The sequence below is a fragment of the Pinus tabuliformis genome, chromosome 3_1 (genome assembly GCF_031772625.1).
Source record: "Pinus tabuliformis cultivar Carrire ecotype Pingquan chromosome 3_1, CPIR1, whole genome shotgun sequence".
Taxonomy (NCBI): Eukaryota; Viridiplantae; Streptophyta; class Pinopsida; order Pinales; family Pinaceae; genus Pinus; species Pinus tabuliformis.
In genome coordinates this window covers 275156492-275178583 of record NC_142301.1, presented here as the reverse complement: position 1 = coordinate 275178583, position 22092 = coordinate 275156492, and positions in this window count along the sequence as shown.

The window sequence follows — 22092 nt, the reverse complement described above, 5'->3', positions numbered from 1 at the left end:
TAATAGTAATTTTTAAGCTCCAGGTTTATGATAACCCATGGTATTGACCCATGGTAATACCATGGTATTCATGTGAGCATAGACTATTTAAAGGGGAAATTCTATCATCTTAGATCCATCTTAATTCTGGGTCTACCAAGTGCTCAGAGGGATAAATAGATTTCGTCCCCCTAAGAGTGGTAGATGTGGAGTTAAGATGGATATAGGTTGGTTTTTATGATAACGAAGATATTAAATAGACTTAGGAAATTATATTGTAAAAACATCTTAAGGTGAATGGTTAAAGCATAGACATTGGACAAGTATATTTCTATACTTCTGCTTTAAACTGAAACAAATCTAGGGCTAAAAGGAATGGATTGATTGCACTAGCCATCCTTCTATAACTTTCCAACATATGCTGGAGTAAATAGATTGTAATTTGGGTAATTTTTCTAATTGCAAACAGGAACATACTTGTGTATTGGCAGGGTTGTTACGAGGTCCCTAGAAGTGATGAATTTGAATTTTTCTTGGTTTTATATATAGTATTAGGTTTTTTCTCATGCTTTCTGTGAATGGCACAGGTGAATTTTATCCTACATCCACTAGGTTATCGATATGTAATTTCGGTATTTTTGATTTCAAAATATATTTTAAAGAAATGCAATGATTTCATTTGTGTATTCAATAAACACAAGATTTTATAATTGAGTAAAATATTCGAATATTCGCCATGCCTGGTGAGAGATTCGCCAAAAAATTATATATACAGATCATATTATTGATAAAATCACCTTCCATTTTTCCTATATACCATGGAGATTTGCCCATTTATTATACATGTAAATTTAGGGGGGTTCTTAAAATTTTCCCTACATTCAGATCTAATAAGACTTCATTGACAGACAACAGTAAAGCAAGAGTACTTATCAAATAGATCAATCATCTCTGAACAACATACTTTTCTTTTGCATACGCTACTTGGAAGAGCTGAACTAGCATTTATACACAACTTCACCAAAGCGAACCAGCATACAGATCTACAAATATTAACTCATAACTTCGCTTCTATTCCAGACTTTAGACAAACCCAGATCATGACATTCAAAGAATAAAATAGGTGTACACAATTAGATCTAGCCCAACCAATATCATATCATTCAATGATAAGTCATTTCACGTCTCATGATCCTTATCCAACACTAAATTCAAGGTGCGCAAAATATTTCAGATCAAATCACCAACATAGCCTCTGCAACATAAAATATACTTCATATAGAAGTATTCCTTAGAAATCCTTTTCACTTGCATACATTAGCCTTATTGTCTTCTCCTACTTATATAGTTTTAGGCCTTTCTCAATACCTTGGACCAAAACCACTTAGGACCTGCGGTATTCTTGAACATGATCAAATATTTGTTACTCCACTCAATATTGTGGGCTAATACCATGGTATTGGCCCCTGGTATTCTACTCTTGAAATTCCTTGATTTTCAAACCTGTACGCACTTTTCCTCTTGCGAGAGTGTGTATATACGTATACGCGCTTTTTTTTCTACGGGCCTACGTGTACACACTGTTTTGACTAAGTGGACCTGCGTATACATCTTACACTACTTTTCACCATCCTTTACCTTCAACTTCTTCGTTCTAATTAGTATACTTTAGTTCCATCTTCATGTTCTTCTATACCAATGCCCTGTTACATCTGAATGGATCTGTTACACTGTGGGTTGCCTTTCATCAAAACTAAACTAACCTGTGAGTGAGTTGCCATCAAGGACAACACTTGTACCATAATGCCAACAATCTCCCCCTTTGGACTTGATGGAAACCCTGCTGGTGTTGATTACTGCAAGCTGTAGAAACTGTTAGAGATAACAAGCAACAATCTCCCCCTTTGACATCAAGGGAAAACGGAAAACCAAGTTATTCTCCCCCTTGGATATACATTATGTTGTCCATGTTCCCCCTAAGTACATGTTGAGCCTATAGAGATATGTTTCAAAAGAATAAAATGACTTTATAACTCAACTAAGTGAGTATGACCTCCCTATGACCAATGAATCATAAATACATCAATCACCCAACCAATTAGGGATACACCATATTTGACTCATCCACCCAACCAAACGAGGATATACCAATTGTTTATACATGAAATAAATATAGCAATTATTACATCATCCATCCCATGCAAAGTGTGATACAAATTACATCATATGTCCAATAGGACTCATTGAAATATAGACCATGATAGAAGAAGTCATATCATACCCTCGATTTTTACATGACTTATGCAACTAATGATATAAGTATCTGAATCCATAGCTGAACTCAGCAACCATGATGCCAACAATGTTGAATGTGTGTGAAGGGTAATACTCCCCCTGAACCTATGCCACCTGTGCATTGTCAACAAGTCATTCATCAAGGCATCTTTGTCAATGAGATAAACATCAATGAAAAAAGCATATCATCAGACTGTAGTCATCAATATCAGACAGAGCACCCATATCAGAGTTTGACCCACTATTTTTCTGTCAGAAAAGCATATACGCTCCTTCAACCATAGAAACCCGCGTGTATACACGACTATACTTCATGAAACCCACGTATAATAACCTTCGTCTAAAAACTAGATCTAACAAAAGGATGATGCAACAACTACTCCTAGCTTTCGTCTGAGATATTCAAATGTTTCTCTCGGAAGCAGTTTAGTGAATATATGAACAACCTATTCTTTGGAGGGAACATACTCCAATTTAACCTTTTGTTCAATCACTTTTTCTCGTAAAAAATGGTACTTAATGGGTATGTTCTTGGTCTTGGAGTGCATGATAGGATTTTTTGAAATACTAATGGCACTTGTGTTATCACATAGAATGGAGATGGGTGGAGTACATGTGATTTGAGTGTCTTGCAAAGTTTTCATCATCCAAAGTTGTTGTGTGTAGCAAGATGCAACAACCACATATTCTTCTTCCACTGTGGATAAGGTAATCGAACTTTGTTTCTTTATGAACCATGACACTAACCGAGAACCCATATAGAATGCACCTCCACTAGTGCTCTTTCGATCATCAATATTTCTTTCCCAATCTGCATATGTATATGCATGAGGAGTAAGGTATGTATCTTTAGGATACCATAGTCCAAAGTCCTGAATTCCTTGAAGATATATGAAAATTCTTTTGACCGCTCGGAGATGTGATTCCCTTGGATTTTCTTGGAACCATCCAACAATTCCTATTACATGCATGAGATCAGGTCTAGTACCTGTTAGATAAAGCAAACCTCCTATCAGGCCAGTAGGTAACTTCTCAAATCAAATCATATTATTCATTCAGGTTGTTCATTATTATATATAAGAGGGAGTGACTATTTAGTTCATCTCCCAATGACTCTCCATTTTCTCTATTATTTATTTACAGTAATTACAGTTGTTCACCCAATCCCTATGATTAGGTGTCAACATTCCCCACCTTAATATGAACGGATGTTGGTGAGTCCAAGCATCATTCAGAATCTTTCAAGCCTTTCTCTTCCAAGCGCTTTGTTGAAGATGTCTGCAATTTGCTCATTAGTGGAACAATGGAAATGATGGATTGTTTTGGCCTCAACATGATGTCGAATCAGATGATATTTTGTATTGATGTGCTTTGTTCGATCATGGAATTTTGGGTTCTTGGCCAACTTTATTTCTGATGTATTGTCAATCATGAGTGGAGTCGATTGTACTTGTTTTACCAACAAATATTCAAGAATTTTCCTCAGCCACACAATTTCTTTTGTTGCCTCAACTGCTGCCACATATTTTTCCTCTGTCCTGGAATCTACTAGAACTAATTGTTTGCATGATCTCTAGGAGACAGCTCCTAATCCAAGACTCATAGCATAACCTGAAATAGATACCCCATTTTCTTTATCTCCATCGAAGTCTGAATCAGAGTATTTAATCAAGCTGAAGTTGCTCACTTGTGTATACTTGATTCAAAAGTCTTGTGTTCCCTTCAAGTATTTTAGAACTCTTTTTGTAGTAGACCAATGTCCCTCACAAGGCTTTTGCATAAACCTGGAGAGGATTCCAATAGCAAATGAAATGTTTGGTCTAGTAGTAGTTAGGTAGTTGAGACTTCCTACAAGTTTTCTATACTTTGTTGCATCCTCAAATTATTTTCCTTCAATGGATGTGAGCTTTAAGTTTTGTTCCATTGGAGTAGTCAGAGGATTGCATTCAGTCATGCCAAACCTGTTCAATAGATCTCCAATGTATTTCTTTTGAGAAAGGACTATGGACCTTGGATGTTGAGTTACTTCAATACCAATATAGTAATGAACATAGCCCAAATCAGTCATTTCAAAACCTTTCCTCAATTCCTTCTTTATGGATGAAATGTAGCTCTTGTTGTTCCCTATCATCAAAAGATCATCTACATATACCACAAGATATACAATTGTTTTTCGAACCTTCTTGACCAACAAAGTTGCATCATCAAGATCATAATGTTTGAAATTGAGTTTTAGAAGATGCTTAGTTAGTTTTTCATACCAAGGTCGCGATGCTTGTTTGAGGCTATACAAGGATTTCACAGGTTTTCATACTTTATGTTCATTTCCTTTCACAGAAAATCCTTCAAGCTGGGACATAAAAACATTCTATTTTAGATCTCCATTCAGGAAAGCAGTTTTTACATCCATTTGATGGACTTTCCAACCGTTCTGAGCTACTAGGGCAAAGAGTGTTTGGATGGTAGCCCATTTTGTTGTGGGGGGGAATTCTCCTCATAATCGACCCCCTCCTTCTGTGCAAGACCTTTTTCCACAAGCTTGGTTTTTTGCTTGTCAAGTGAGCCATAAGCTTTATACTTGTTCTTGTAGACCCACTTGTAGCCAATTAGTTTGGTTCCCAATGGAGGATCAACCAGCTTCCAAGTGCCATTCTTTATTAAGGCATGATACTCCTTTTGCATTTCTTCTTTCCATTCATCATGAGAAGCAACTTCTTTGAAGGAAGTTGGTTCAAAATCTGTAGAAAAATTCAATTCAAAATCATAAGAAACATCCATATCAACAGGTGAATCAAAGTCATCTACATCACCTCCATTTTGCCGGTTGAATTTCTAGTTCCTGTCTTTCCAACCTCATCAGGATGAACACTTTCAAGTGTCTTTGCCAACCACTTTGGTGGACCTTTCTCAGATGGTCTAGGCTATTCCGTTGATTGAGTTGGGACTAAATCAGGATTGAGTCTCCCAATTCTGTCAATCAAACCACTGAAAGTATTATCAGTTGTTGGAGTTTCATGCGAGGGAGAGAGTGCTTCAGAAGAAGATTACACAGGTTGATCTAGTATAGGAATCCCCCCTTCAAGGTGTGGAATCTGATTATCAAATTTTTGAAATGATTTTGCATTTGTGAATCTATCCAAGCAATCAAGTTGTTGCTCAACAACATTATCAGTTTTGGATGATTCAAGAAAGATTACATCTCTAGATGCAACAAACTTTTTATTGACTTCACCATAGAGACGGTATGCTTTGGAGGTGTTTGAATACCCCAGGAAGATATACTTATGACTTCTTGCACCAATTTTGTTTCTATGTACCTTTGGTATCAAGGCATAACATGTGGAACCAAAGACCCTAAGATGTTTTACCAAAGGAATGTGTCCATACCACATTTCATAAGGAGTCTTGTTTCTAATAGCATTAGATGGACATCTATTCTTTACATATACAGCACATAGAACTGCATTAGCCCAAAACATCAATTTTACATTTTTGAAAAACATCATGGAGCGTAACATATTTAAGATTGTCCTATTCATTCTTTCAGCTACTTCGTTCTATTGGGGATTATAAGGCACGGTTGTTTGATGTTTGAACCCATGTTTGTGAAGATAGGTTCCAAATTCATTTGAAGTGTATTCATTTCCACTATCAGTGCAAATAGAGCCAATATGAGATTGTGCATCATTTTCAATCCATGTATGAAAGTTCTTGAATGTTTGAAAAGCATCAGATCTGTTCTTTAATAAATAAACCCAACACATTTTGCTGTAGTCATCAATAAATTTCATCACATATTTATTTCCATTTGTAGAAGGAACAGGCATTGGACCACATAAATCTGAATGAATGAGTTCAAGTTTTCTATGTGCTCTGGAATGTGAATCATGAAAAGACTGTTTGCTATGCTTTCCTAGAATGCAAGCATCACATTGCTTAAGTTTCCTAGGAATTGTAGGAAAACCAGTAACACCATTTTTCTTCAACAAGCAAAGGCTGTCATAGTTCAAGTGTCCAAATATAGCATGCCATAATAAACTTGATGGAAATGTACCTTCTTCATAATGATAATTGTATGAGAGATTCTGTGCATGAGCAGAGGTACCCTACAGATTGAGAAGCCTTTCTTCTTCTATCCTTGTCATGAAAAGTGAGTGGTCTGATGCTTTTATCACCTCAAGCTTGACATCAAACATATGAATGGAGTGTCCTTGCTGGTGGATGTGGACCAAGGACAACAAGTTTCTCCTTAGTTGTGGGAGATAGAGAACATGATGCAGAAGAAAGTCTATAGGACCAAGAAATTTAAGCTTGATTGTGCTAGGCCCTGATGGCTTGAGTTTTGATTTGTCTGCAAAGTATACCACTCCATCAACATTGTCAGTAAATTATTCAAAAAAAACTCTTCTAAAATTCATGTGGCAAGTTGCTCCTGAATCAAGCAGCCAATAATTTTTTTAAGAAGCAAGTGAAGCATTAAATAAGTCTTCATTTACTCCAATATTACAGTGTGCCACAACATAGTGAGCGGATTCAGGTGCTTTACCTTTCTCTTTGTCATTAGTTTTACCTTTGGGTTGGTTTCTTTCCTGCTCAATTCTATCCCAAGGCAACTTACATGTTGATGCATCATTTGATCCATCTGTTTTGTCGCGTATGTAGTGCAAATCTAACTTTTCTCCTTGAGAGTGTCTGCCCCTCCTGCCTCTGAAATTTCTTCCTCTTCCTCTTTGACCATCTCTTCCTCTGGAAGAATCTTGAGCAAGATTCTTTTCTCTATGTGCAAGGCACACAGCCTCTTCAGAAGACTGAGGAGTTGTCTTCTTCCCAAAATCTTTCTCTCTTTTAGAAAATTTTTTCACAAGGGAGTCAAAGGTAATATCTTTGAGCTTTCCATTTGCTTGCAATGACTCAAGATAATTTGACTAAGTGGGATAAAGTTCCTTGAGAAAAGCTATCATAGGAATATCAATTTTAACATTAGTGACTTTTGATATCATGCATAATGGATTTTACTTCTGATGCAAGAGTAAGAAGATCATCATTTTGTAATTCAAGGGTGAACAGTTTAATCATGAGTTGAACAAATTCAAGTGCAGAGTGTGAGTCATAGAGTTCCTTCAGTTTTTGTAAGGCTTCAAAAGCATTTGAAAATGGTGAAATATGGTGACTCACCTCTTCATTTACTGATGCTTCAATCAATGCATAAGCCTTTCTATTCTTATTTTCCCAAATGGCAAATTCGTTGTCTGAAGTAGGTCGTTCTGGCTCTTTGTCTCCATTTCTAACACACACTCCTTTCCACAACTCATTAAAAATGAGAGTGTGTTTGATTTTCCGTGACCTTTTTGGATGGTTCTCTTTTCTGGTGAGAACCACTCCAACTATAGAGATCAATGAATGAATTTAAATGTGTACTATGTAAAAAATTCTCCTCTACTGGAAAAAATTTGCACTTGCTCTGTAGACAAAAATATAAAAAAATATTGTTATGATATGTAAATATTAGAGGTATATATGGCAGAGGTATATATGGAGGGGGGTTCATTCGGTGGACTAAGTTATATGGAGTCCAAATAGAGCCAATAGAGCACTTATTTCAACTGGTTTAACGCCCCACGAAATAGATTTCTAGCCAAATGAGTTGAAAAGCTATGATCAAAGGGCTTTTTCGAAGTTGTCGTAAGATGTAAACCAGCTTATATGGTCACCTATGGCAGAATTGGTAAGAATTTCTGTTCCTCGAACTAACTCGACACATGAACATAATCAGTTAAATGTTGTAAGCATCCAACTATGAGGCGTAATACACATTATATATGCCGAAGGTTTGGGAGTTGTTAGCGCTTGAAATTTCACCTCAGGCTGAGAAAGGTAAACTCCAAGGCAACATCAAACCACTTAGCCTCGTAGCTAGCCCTACGGGGCAGGAGATGGTTCTCTCCGGTCAATCTCAGTAAAGATCTTCAATGGGCGAGATGACCAATAGGAAAACACTGATTTTAGGCTAGTAAACTGATCAAGAGGTTTAAATTTGGGATTTTTTAAAGTTTTGGTGGAAAATTGGGGAATGGCAATTTCGGGTGCGGGGATTGGACACAGTTTTCGCAGGGGGTTCTTTGGGGCGAGGTAGGAAACAGTATTGATACCTTTGATAGAGATGGATGGATGAGAATGACTGATGAGGAGTTAAGGAGAGCAAGCAATAACCTTGAATTCTCCTTAAACAGTTGAAAACATTGATATTAAGCAAACTTAAAAGCAGAGCATGACAGTCATGAATTCTACTTTAACACTTCATTTGCCTAATTTGCAAGGAAAAGTAAGGAAATGATTCACATAACACACTTACAAGTACAAAGAGAAACAAACCATCAATACATGTGACCACAAGAATCCCAAAAAGGACTGCAAAACCCTGGTCTTCCTTTGCCAAAAATTGCAGAGATACAGTGAATAATACAATAAGAGCTTCTCCCTCAAGAGTCCAACCATGAAAATGAGCAAGAGTTTACATAATATAGATCATCTAACATCTTTCCCTGCCTCTAGGGGTCGAGTTCACTATCCTAGGAGCTGTTTCAACCAATTCTAAACTAAGCACTGAAAACTAGGCAGTCAAAACAACTTGCCTCTATAAGCTAGGAAACCAATTCATTCATTTAATTTTCACCTATCTCATGAATGAATCTTCTAGAAGAGATACATAAGTGTAAAAGTGTCATAAAATTACATCATTTACAACAAGGAGGATAAAAATAAACTCCAAAAAGTCAAACATAGTCAAAACTGCGTTTTGCTGAGCTGTAGGCTAAAATCCTGAGCAATTTGCCTGATGGGTCGCGCGCTATTCCTGAACGGGTCGCGCGCCTTTGACAGCACTTTTGGGGCACTTCCAGGTGTCCAAATGGGGCAAGAGTAGGCTTGTTGGAGAGGTATGGACGTCTGCTTTCTAACCCAAGTGGAATTTTTGAATTTGGTGGTCATTTACCCCTCGAAAATTGCAATCTCCCAAGAATACTTTCTGTGTGTCAAAAATGTGGCAGAAAGTCATTTTTTGCTTGTTTTTTGACTTTCTGGAGGCCCAAAACTTCATAAAATCTCTTGGAAATGGGTGAGCATGTGTAAATTTTCATGAAAAATCCAGAAATGCTGAGTTTTCCCAGAACGGAGTAGCCAAATGAAAGGGTCGCGCGGGGGGTGAGACCCGTTGAGGGGACAAAACCTGTTTTTTGCCTGAAAAAACCAAAATGACCCAAAATGCTCAAAATTTCTTGGAATTTGGGGCTGAGCTATTTAGTGCCATGCTCCTTCAAGGAAGCCTCGGCCAAGATGTGGAGGGGTTTGGGCCTTTTCCTTCGTTTTTGTGCTTTGGCTAACTTCCTTTGGAGCACTTTCATTTTCGCCTTGCATACATGCATCCGCGCCCAATAATGATTTTTCATATTCCGGAGCACGCTCAACTTCTGGTGTTGACTCACGGTCATCACTTTGCTCATAGTCGGTTTCGGTTTCTGACATGGTTTCAGGGGAAAAGTGGCTGAAATGTACTGCTTCTTCTGCTTTGAAATCTGTTGTTTTAACTGTTTTGAAATGCTGTTTCAAGGGGACAAGTAGCACAAGGGAAATGTTAGGGAAGGGAAACTTGGAAGGGAAATTGGGAAAAATATATGAAACAGGGGTTAAAGAGAGGAATCATGACATCAACATCATCATACAATTTCATTTGCAAGGATTTTATGAGAGGTAGGGTTTAGGGTTTGATTTTTGATTTCTTTAATATTTTTGGTAGGGAAAGTAAATAACAGTGATAAGGGAGTAAGAAATGGGAGGTGGGAAAATGTAGGAACAATAGGAATGAAAAGGAATACCTTAAAACAGCAAAACAAACCCTAGCAACTTTGATATTTTCAAGCAAAAGCACATGGAGTCTTTACTTGCAAATGAAGGCTCTTAAAATATTATCATGATCTTCTCAAGCTTTAGCAAACCATAATTTATATGATTGAAGGCCTACCGGACAAGCTTGAACAATTTGTGGTCGCTTGGCAGCTTGCTGGTAATTTTCTGTGGAGGAAACCCTGATGGGTCGCGCGCACTGCCCAACGGGTCGCGCGCCTTCAACGGGTCGCGCGCGTTATAATTTAACACTGGCACAGGGCGCCTGACGGGTCGCGCGCCTAGTTCGATGGGTCGCGCGCCTTCCCAACTCACACAATTCGCTCAAACTTTCTTGGAAACAATTGCTCTATCACTTGAATGCACAATGAGGCTTGATGGAGGGAGATTAGGGCTTTTATAGCCTTGTTTGAATTAATTTCATGTCATAACCAACTTTATAATGTTTTTCCATGACACTTTATAAACTTGACTTTTTGGTTTCCTTTTGTCCTGAAATTGATTGATTTGATGCTTTTCTTTGATAATTTTTGCAGGGATAGCTTCTGAAGGATCTTTACAAGGGAGCCAGGGTTACATGCTGTCCTTTGAATCATTTTGAATTTTTACAATTTTTACAAAATTTTGAGAAATGACCTTGGCATATTTTGAGAAATGACCTTAGCTTTAAAAACAGGGTTTTTAAATCCAAGGTGAAAATTAACTGTACAAGATGAAATTTTTCGAAGAAACATTTTGAAAATCATCCCTCTGGCTTGCTGGGCACTTATTGACTTTTAGAGACATGACCTTGAAGACAAACTGGACCTAAACCCTAGACCTAAGACTTTTGACTTCAAGACAAGACAAGCAACCTTAAAAGAGTTTATTGACCGAAACAACTTGATCCAGCAGTGCCAAGAGGGAAATAAAGACTCCAGCTCCTCCATCAGGGTTATGGCATGCCTAATGGAATGCAATAAGATGACACTGATGAGACACCTACTTATGTGAATGCAAAGAGCTTTGATCGCTGATGGAGGGCTACTAGACCGACTCTAACATTGGCTCCAATGGGGATGGTAGCTCCTTCGAGGTACCAAGAACCTTAGACCTCTGGGAGAGCAGACCAGTGCCTTATAATCATTGGGCAATGGAGTCAAAAACTCAAGTTGAAATGCATTACTAAAAACTGATAACTTGACAACACAAATTGACTCTTACTCAACTAAAAACTGACTCAACACTTAAACACAACCGACTAACTGGAAATGATGCTCAAAGGGGAGCTTATTCATCAAAACCTACCCTAACAGTTTCATTCATCACCTGATCAAGTGAAATGAAACAACCAATGCAACCAAGTAAGAATCCTGTCTGCTAGTTGAATTCTCCGCAAGTGCTCACTTATGAACAACAAGAGAGAACTACTGAAAGGCAACTCCCATGACAACTTAGAAATAGATCCTTTGAATGATATGAATTCTCTATCCACCTCCAAAGACACTGCATAAGGATCTTGAAATTCATGCACACTGGAACTTAGCTCATCCAATGGATTACTTCTCGTCTCCTCATACCATGAATGCAAACTTTGATCTGAGCCTTGTGATGAGACCTCTACTGAAAATGAGAAAGAAATCGGCTGCCGGATCAAATTTGTATCAATACACGTTTCAAGCTCACATGTAGTCAATGGAGAAAGACTTTGACTGCAAATCTCATCCAAAACATCAGCTATTGGATCATGAAAAACTTGAAAAGACTGTTGTAATGTATCCATTGAAAATGCATGACATCCTTCTAGCTGTTCATCTTTTTCTTGAGATATTTTAGGAAGATTCTTCCTTATAAACTGAAATGCTTCGAAAGAAAAGGGTATAGAATCTTCCTGTATCATCAAATCATGTATTTCGTCTTCCACAACTTCATCTGTAATCTGCCCTTCAATTTCATTTGGTGGCTGCAAATCTGATGCTACAGGCTACTCAAGAATTTTGTTATCTATCTCATCCTCAACATTAACACTGAGAGATTGCTGATTTGTTATAGGCTGTTCATTTGAAGATTTACTATGCAATCTACCCTTCAAAAAATGAAATGATTCAAAACAAAAAGGCAAAGATCCTTCACTTACTTCAAACTTTGATGCACTTTCCTCATCATTGTCATAGCTGCTATGCATCATTTGATCATTGTACTCGAGCTGTTGTAAGTGAACTTCTTCCTCCTCCCACAAACTAGCTGTTGATTTGTCTGTAAGATTAGTTTCTTTTTGGAGAACATAATCATCATCATATTGATCAAACTGAGGCAAATCATCAGTATAAAACACATCATCAAGCATACATGTCATATCAACAGATCTCTCTTCTCCAAGATGATCTACAAAATAATCATTATCAGATCTATGACAACTAGGATAAGAAACAAAATTTTTTGGATCAGCAACTTGTTCTTCTTCAATCAGCGAGCCATGAGCTTGAACATCGTAATCATTCCTTGCGTTGATCTTGTCCATCATCTTTTCTACTGCACTTACCAAAATGTCAAGCTTTACCTCTAGAGATGTCAATTTTTCCGGATCTATGTTTTTCATCTTTTCTTCCTTCAACCTTGCCATTCGGAATCAACAGATGAGCCTCTACATTTATTGCACTGTTTTGCATCTCGTGAAGTGTTGCAATATCCCTTTCTCTCAGCTGAAACTCCATCTCCGGATCAAAGGCACCCGGATAGTGCAAGAGAGCAGATCTAGGAGTAGGCCTTATATCAACTGGCATTGAATAATAAACTTGATTAAATCTGGCTGAAAACTATTGTATTGTCTCCCCTGGTAATCTCGTCAGCTGGTTATACTCTTCTATAATCAAGAAAAGGTTCTGCCCGATCATCCACCTATCGAGAAAAACTTTGACAAACTGCTGGAAATCTGAAATGCTTGCATCAGGCAGGGCTTTGAACCAACTCTTCACTTTGGCTTGCAAAGAAAGAGCAAAAAGCCTAATACTAACATCTTCATCATCAACTTCAAAAAGATCTAGAAAAGTCTCAACATTCTGCACATGTTGCTCAGCGTTGATATTCTTACATTCACCATCAAACCTCGGCAAGTATAGATCATAGTTTTTTGGAAAAGCATGGAGAACAGAAGGTAAAACAAGAGGTTTATACCGATCTGGAATTTTACAAGGTATAGGGGTATGTACAGAAGGTATAGAATCAGTCTTGGTCTCTTGAGATTCATCAATCTGAAGATGGTCATCAAAAAATTTAGAAGAAAGGTCTTGATCAAGCTCAAAGGTATGCAAATCTTTGGTATTCACAATCTTCAAAGGGAAAGAATCAATTGCAGGCCGAGGATCTCTTCTCAAATACAATATACTTTGCAAAGCCTTCTTGACATTCTTGGGAAAAGAGAAGAAATAATTTATGACAAAGAACAAAATGTCTTGGATGAAATTCCAACTTGAATACCTGGTCTGTCCATGTTGTCCTTTCATGTTTTTGCTGGTCGGGATCATCCTCCAGTGGAGTCTTTGGATCTGATCTCGAAAATGATTTAGAGTCGCCAAGTGAATGATTTCAGCCTTTCAAGTGTCTGATCATTGTCCACCATCAACAATCAGATCTGAACTTGATACATGTACTGGGGTAAAATGCAAATGAAGTGCTGTATTCACAAGCTCACAGAGATTGACTGAAGCAGCGTTTATCTACTTCCGCTAATGCAAAGCAAAAAACTTTCGAAGGCTACCTGGCATAACTTCAGGCTCCGTCTGTAGCTTATGAAACAAACACATCAACCCACAAACAATTTTTTGTCCCCAGTATGGTCGCCAATATGTTAACGCTTGAAATTTCACCTCAGGCTGAGAAAGGTAAACTCCAAGGCAACATCAAACCACTTAGCCTCGTAGCTAGCCCTACGGGGCAGGAGAGGGCTCTCTCCGGTCAATCTCAGTAAAGATCTTCAATGGGCGAGATGACCAATAGGAAAACACTAATTTTAGGCTAGTAAACTGATCAAGAGGTTTAAATTTGGGATTTTTTAAAGTTTTGGTGGAAAATTGGGGAATGGCAATTTCGGGTGCGGGGATTGGACACAGTTTTCGCAGGGGGTTCTTTGGGGCGAGGTAGGAAATAATATTGATACCTTTGATAGAGATGGATGGATGAGAATGACCGATGAGGAGTTAAGGAGAGCAAGCAATAACCTTGAATTCCCCTTAAACAGTTGAAAACATTGATATTAAGCAAACTTAAAAGTAGAGCATGACAGTCATGAATTCTACTTTAACACTTCATTTGCCTAATTTGCAGAAGGAAAAGTAAGGAAATGATTCACATAACACACTTACAAGTACAAAGAGAAACACACCATCAATACATGTGACCACAAGAATCCCAAAAAGGACTGCAAAACCCTGGTCTTCCTTTGCAAAAAATTGCAGAGATACAGTGAATAATACAATAAGAGCTTCTCCCTCAAGAGTCCAACCATGAAAATGAGCAAGAGTGTACATAATATAGATCATCTAACATCTTTCCATACCTCTAGGGGTCGAGCTCACAATCCTAGGAGCTGTTTCAACCAATTCTAAACTAAGCACTGAAAACTAGGCAGTCAAAACAACTTGCCTCTATAAGCTAGGAAACCAATTCATTCATTTAATTTTCACCTATCTCATGAGTGAATCTTCTAGAAGAGATAAATAAGTGTAAAAGTGTCATAAAATTACATCATTTACAACAAGGAGGATAAAAATCAACTCCAAAAAGTCAAACATAGTCAAAACTGCGTTTTGCTGAGCTGTAGGCTGAAATCCTGAGCAATTTGCCTGATGGGTCGTGCGCCATTCCTGAACGGGTCGTGCACCTGTGAGAGCACTTTTGGGTCACTTCCAGGTGTCCAAATGGGGCAAGAGTAGGCTTGTTGGAAAGGTCTGGATGTCTACTTTCCAACCCAAGTGGAATTTCTGAATTTGGTGGTCATTTACCCCTCCAAAATTGCAATCTCCCAAGACTGCTTACTGTGTGTCAAAAATGTGGTAGAAAGTCATTTTTTGCTTTTTTTTGACTTTCTGGAGGCCCAAAACTTCATAAAATCTCTTGGCAATGGGTGAGCATGTGTAACTTTTCATGACAAATCCAGAAATGCTGAGTTTTCCCGGAACGGAGTAGCCAAATGAAAGGGTCGTGCGGGGGGTGAAACCCGTTGAGGGGACAAAACCTGTTTTTTGCCTGAAAAAACCAAAATGACCCAAAATGCTCAAAATTTCTTGGAATTTGTGTTGGGGCTGAGCTATTTAGTGCCATGCTCCTTCAAGGAAGCCTCGGGCAAGATGTGGAGGGGGTTGGGCCTTTTCCTTCGTTTTTATGCTTTGGCCAACTTCCTTTGGAGCACTTTCAGTTTCGCCTTGCATACATGCATCCGCGCCCAATAATGATTTTTCATATTCCGGAGCAGGCTCAACTTCTGGTGTTGACTCACGGTCATCACTTTGCTCATAGTCGGTTTCGGTTTTTGACATGGTTTCATGGGCAAAGTGGCTGAAATGTACTGCTGCTTCTGCTTTGAAATCTGTTGTTTTAACTGTTTTGAAATGTTGTTTCAAGGGGACAAGTAGCACAAGGGAAATGTTAGGGAAGGGAGACTTGGAAGGGAAATTGGGAAAAATATATGAAACAGGGGTTAAAGAGAGGAATCATGACATCAACATCATCATACAATTTCATTTGCAAGGATGTTATGAGAGGTAGGGTTTAGGGTTTGATTTTTGATTTCTTTAATATTTTTGGTAGGGAAATTAAATAACAGTGATAAGGGAGTAAGAAATGGGAGGTGGGAAAATGTATGAACAATAGGAATGAAAAGGAATACCTTAAAACAGCAAAACAAACCCTAGCAACTTTGATATTTTCAAGCAAAAGCACATGGAGTCTTTACTTGCAAATGAAGGCTCTTAAAATATTATCATGATCTTCTCAAGCTTTAGCAAACCATAATTTATATGATTGAAGGCCTACCGGACAAGCTCAAACAATTTGTGGTCGCTTGGCAGCTTGCTGGTAATTTTCTGTGGAGGAAACCCTGATGGGTCGCGCGCACTGCCCAACGGGTTGCGCGCCTTCAACGGGTCGCGCGCGTTATAATTTAACACTGGCACAAGGCGCCTGACGGGTCGCGCGCCTTCCCAACTCACACAATTCGCTCAAACTCTCTTGGAAACAATTGCTCTATCACTTGAATGCACAATGAGGCTTGATGGAGGGAGATTAGGGCTTTTATAGCCTTGTTTGAATTAATTTCATGTCATAACCCACTTTATAATGTTTTTCCATGACACTTTATAAACTTGACTTTTTGGTTTCCTTTTGTCCTGAAATTGATTGATTTGATGCTTTTCTTTGATAAATTTTGCAGGGATAGCTTCTGAAGGATCTTGACAAGGGAGCCAGGGTTACATGCTGTCCTTTGAATCATTTTGAATTTTTACAATTTTTACAAAATTTTGAGAAATGACCTTGGCATATTTTGAGAAATGACCTTGGCTTTAAAAACAGGGTTTTTAAATCCAAGGTGAAAATTAACTGTACAAGATGAAATTTTTTGAAGAAACATTTTGAAAATCATCCCTCTGTCTTGCTGGGCACTTATTGACTTTTAGAGACATGACCTTGAAGACAAACTGGACCTAAACCCTAGACCTAAGACTTTTGACTTCAAGACAAGACAAGCGACCTTAAAAGAGTTTATTGACTGAAACAACTTGATCCAGCAGTGCCAAGAGGGGAATAAAGACTCCAGCTCCTCCATCAGGGTTATGGCATGCCTAATGGAATGCAATAAGATGACACTGATGAGACACCTACTTATGCGAATGCAAAGAGCTTTGATCGCTGATGGAGGGCTACTAGACCGACTCTAACAGGAGTGTTCAGAAATATATGATATGGAGACAAAATAAATTATAACAGCATACTGGGATATGAAAATAGCGTGCAAACAAGAGGTGGTATGATACCTGTGTGGAGGCTTTGATACTAGTGAGGGTATTATGTACAACGTGTATGGAAGATAGAGAGTATACCTCCGTAGTAATGGTCAATGAATACCAAACATAGTATTACAGTCAATGCAATAGACATCGATGTGAGTTTTATAACCGGAGGGAGTAATACAATGAAGCGAAAGGCAGAGTTATATAACTGTGTGAGGATGGTATAACTGGTAAGTGGGAGGTGTGAAACACAGTCACGAGGATCAACCACCTTCTATTAATATTTAATGCTTAGACACTAGTGTTATAACTGTCTCAACATAACACAGGCCAGGAGATCTGGCAACGAAACCTGCATAGGCCACCACAAGAAAAATCTTGGGAATGGTGATGGTTCAGCACCCCATCCTGACACACGGCAGAGAGCCCAAAGAGTGCAGAGAATATGGGAGAGAGCGCAAAGAATAGAGGGACAAAACTGATACAAGGAGTTACAACACAAAAGTTAATTTTGGGAGTTGGCTCTGATACCATGTCAGGCCAAGAGGTAACTCCTCAAATCAAATCATATTATTATATACAAGAGGGAGTTACTATTCAGTTCATCTCCCGATGACTCTCCATTTTCTCTATTATTTATTTACACTAATTACAGTTGTTCACCCAATCCCTATGATTAGGTGTCAACACTTCCAATCATAGATCTGTAATTTGGTTGGTTCACTGCTGGTGATTCATCATTAGAACTAATACTACATCCTATTACCATTGGAGTACATACTGGTTTAGAATCTTCCATTCTGTACTTCTTCAAGATCTGCTTGAGATATTTGGTTTGTGAAAGAAAGATACCATCTTTTTTTGTTGAACTTGTAGACCAAGAAAGTAAGTAAGTTCACCAAGTAATAACATTTCAAATTCTTTCTACATTACTAAGGAAAAATTCTAACTCACGGATTCTTCATTGCTACCAAAAATGATATCACCAACATAAACAACAATAATTAGTAGTTTATCATTTTCAATCTTTGTGTATAAATTTCTATCTACAGAACCTTTTGTGAATCCTTGCTATTGTATATATTTGTCAAGGCGGTAATACTAATCCCTCGGAGCCTGTTTCAGACCATAGAGAGCCTTTTTAAGCTTTCATATGAGTTTTTCATCATTTCCAAGAATGAATCCTTCTGGCTGTTCAATATAAACTTCTTCTTATAAATCTCCATTAAGGAAGGTTGATTTTACATCCATTTGATATACTTTGAATTTTCGAAAACAAGAAAGAGAAAGAAACATCCTTATGGCTTCAAGCCTAGCAACAGGTGCGAAAGTTTCTTCAAAATCTATACCTTCTTATTGAGCATACCCTTCACAAACAAGTCTTGCCTTGTTTCTAATAACTTCTCCATTTTCATTCAGCTTGTTCTTAAATATTCATTTTGTTCCGATAACATTTTTATCATGAGATCTAGGAACTAACTCCCAAGTATCATTCTTTTCAATTTGGTCAAGTCCTCCATCCACGGCCTTGACCCAGCATTCATCTTTGCACGCTTCATTTACATTCTGAGGTTCGCCGGAGGATAGTAATGTTAGATAGCTTGAGGTGCCTGTAATAGTTCTTCTTGTCTATACACCAGCCCCCTTTTCTCCTATAATTTGAGATTCTAGATGATTATTATGAACATACCTGGTTGGAACCTTTTCCCTGGCTATTGTGTCTTCTTTTAGTGCTTCATTGGTTTCTTCTTCTAGTATCATTTTGATTTGATGCAGGAAATAATTCCCCAACTTCCTCACTGTCATATTCCTCTCTTTATTTCATTTGTTCTGGATTTATGCATGCTTCATCAATTACAAAGTCAATGCTTTCAACAATTTTCTGAAGTCTTTTATTATAACATTTACATCCTTTACTTCTGGATGAATAACCAAGAAGAATTCCTTCTTGTTTATGAACCACACTTGTTAGTTCGAAACGTGTTGGCCAAAAAATTCTCTCATGTGATTTATACCGTAAGACTTGGTTTAATTCATTGTGGATCGTAGAAGCTTGAATATAGAAAAGAATTCCTTCGTCTGCTCTGGGTTCAAACTTACCAAGTTTTTCATAAGTCCTTTTGATGAAACATTTTCTTCCAAACACTCTAAAGTGTTTTATAGTAGGAGGCTTACCATACCAAAGTTCATATGGAGTTTGATTTCTATTTATCCGAACATTTTCTTTGTTGAGAATAGTGACGACAGCAAATGTAGCTTCACCTCATAAGGTTGCAGGAGTTCCAGAATCATCAAGAATTGTTCGAGCCATTTGTTGAATTGTTCTGTTCATTCTTTCCACTACGCCATTTTCCTGAGGAGTTCTTGCGACAGAGCACTCAACCGACTTAAGACATGGAAGGACCCAATCCTCTGCCTTAGTAGAGCATGTCGAGAAGATGAAGCATCATGTTTGTATTGAGGAGGCAAGTGTTATCTCTAGGGTTTCTCAGTTTCACCACCGAAAGTTTAGGGAAGCAATTGAGATTGAAAAAATGGCAAGCAATATCAATAGAGATGATGGCTAGAAAATTAGCAGTTGCTGGATCCTGCCCTCTCTTCCTAGCCATTCCCCCCCTCCCCACTCCTTGTGGCATTCTTCTCTATGGAGCCTTCCTATCTTCCCCCTTCTCTGATCATCAAGGTTTCCTTTTTTATCGTCCTTAATTTTTATGTTTTAGATTTTGATATTTAAAACATTTTTGTTTGTTAACCTTTTATAAATATTAATGAAAGTTGCTTAAGATTAACTAACAAATTTAAAACAAACTTCTTCCTTTCTTTCTCCTCTTTGGTTAGTTAAGTGTGGGAAATTGTGCCACATATCCTAGGTCCATTATTCAACTATCTTAATAAGTTATCAATTTAATGGATTATTCCTATTATAATCTCTAGATAGTTTTAGGTTTATAGTTTAGGTTGACTTTGATAGTTTTATTAATGAGATCTAATAACAGGTTTAACAATAGTTAGTTGTTATAGAAATATTAACTTACAATTAACTATGTTTATTTAACATTAACCCATTTTAAATTAAATAAAATTAAAACTAACTTACAATTAATTAACTAGATACTTAATTATATAATTCTAAAATAACATCAAATATCTAATTATATTATTTTTTATAAATTTAATTTTTATTCATACTAATTAAATTCGTTACCTTATATTAAACTAAAGTTTAATAAACTATTAATTACATATGGGTTTAATATTAACCCTTTTAAATTGAATAAAATTAAAACTAACTTACATTTAAGTTACGTAACATTTAATTAAATAACTCTATCTATATAACTTTTATATAAGTTTAATATCGGTAATTTTGATTCATTTTGATTTATATAGAATAGTTATTAAACTAATTCTTAAATCAACTAACTTAGTATTTATTTATATAACCTTTATATAAGTCTAATTAATTCCTATATTCACATTACCTTATTTAAATAGGCATATAACCAACTCACTTATTATTTAACCAGTTTTGTTTTCCTGTCCCTATCCCTTGATCCAGTCCAGTTAGCTATTTTCCAGTCAAATATAGCTGTTAGCCACTCTGATTGCGTAGGTTAATATAGTCATTGCCTAGTCAAATTTAGTCGTTGGATGTTATACTCTATCTATTTATCATGTAGCCAGGATCTGATTCTTCAACTTGTCCTAACGATGAACCACACTCATTGGTTCGAAATGCATCAACAAAAGCATTCTCATGTGATTTATACCAAAAAATATTCTCACAAATTGATATGGATCACAGAAGCCTCAATTCCACAAGAGAATTTCCTATTTATTCCATGTTGTTCAAAAATGTCAAAGAATTCATCTGATATGAATTCTCCCCCTTGATTAGATCTAAGACATTTTATTTTTCGATATGATTCATTTTCAACTAAAGCTTTGAAGGCTTTACCCTTTTCAAATGCTTCATCTTTATGCTTTAGTAGACCTATCCAACACATCCTGGAAAAATCATCAATAAATAAAATAAAATATTCTTATCCACAAGGGGAATTTTTCCTTGTTTGTCCACATAAATCAGTTTTGATGAGTTTAGGAGGCTTACCTGCTGATCCTTCTTTTTCATTGAAGTGAACTCTGGTTTGTTTACAGACTTGACATGGTTTTCATATGGTATTTTCTGGGATGTTGATATCTGGAAGATCATGAACTACCTTCAGCCTGCATGCTTTTATTATTTGAGAAAATCTTAGATGTCCCAATCTTCTACGCAATAGCCAGTTTTCATCATTTTTTCTTAGATAGCATTGTTTTTGTCCTCCTTTGAATATGTGTAAGTTGTTTGGAGTTCTTGTTCCTTTGATCACGACCTTTCATGTATCAAGCTCACAAACCACACATCCGTTTGATCGAAACACAACTTCATTTCATTGATCACACATTTGACTGACACTCAACAGGTTATTCTTTAAACCATCTACATACATGACATTTCCAACTTTAACCTTTTCTTTCAAGAAGCCTGAACCTTTACCTTTAATGACAGTTGGAGTGTCATTTCCAAATGAGAAATTATTTTGCTTTTCTAAAGCATTATATGAATGAAGCTTCTCTTTATCACCTGTCATGTGTTTGGAGCATCCGTTGTTGATGTACCACCGATTTTCTTGTCCTTCTGCATATAGAGCTATGCCACATCTTTCTGATTGAGATTCCTTATTTCTCGATATCTTGGGATTCAATGATGTTTGCTCCTTTTGAAGTGATGGCCGAAATTTGCTCCTGCATTCAGATTCTTCATGACCAAAGTTGTTACAAATCGAACATTCTACTTCATTTTCAAGAGGATAAAAGTTATTGTAGGAAATTTTCTTGATTCCTGTTACGCTCCTTTGAGTTCATGCTTCTCTAGTCAAGATGGTTTTGTAAG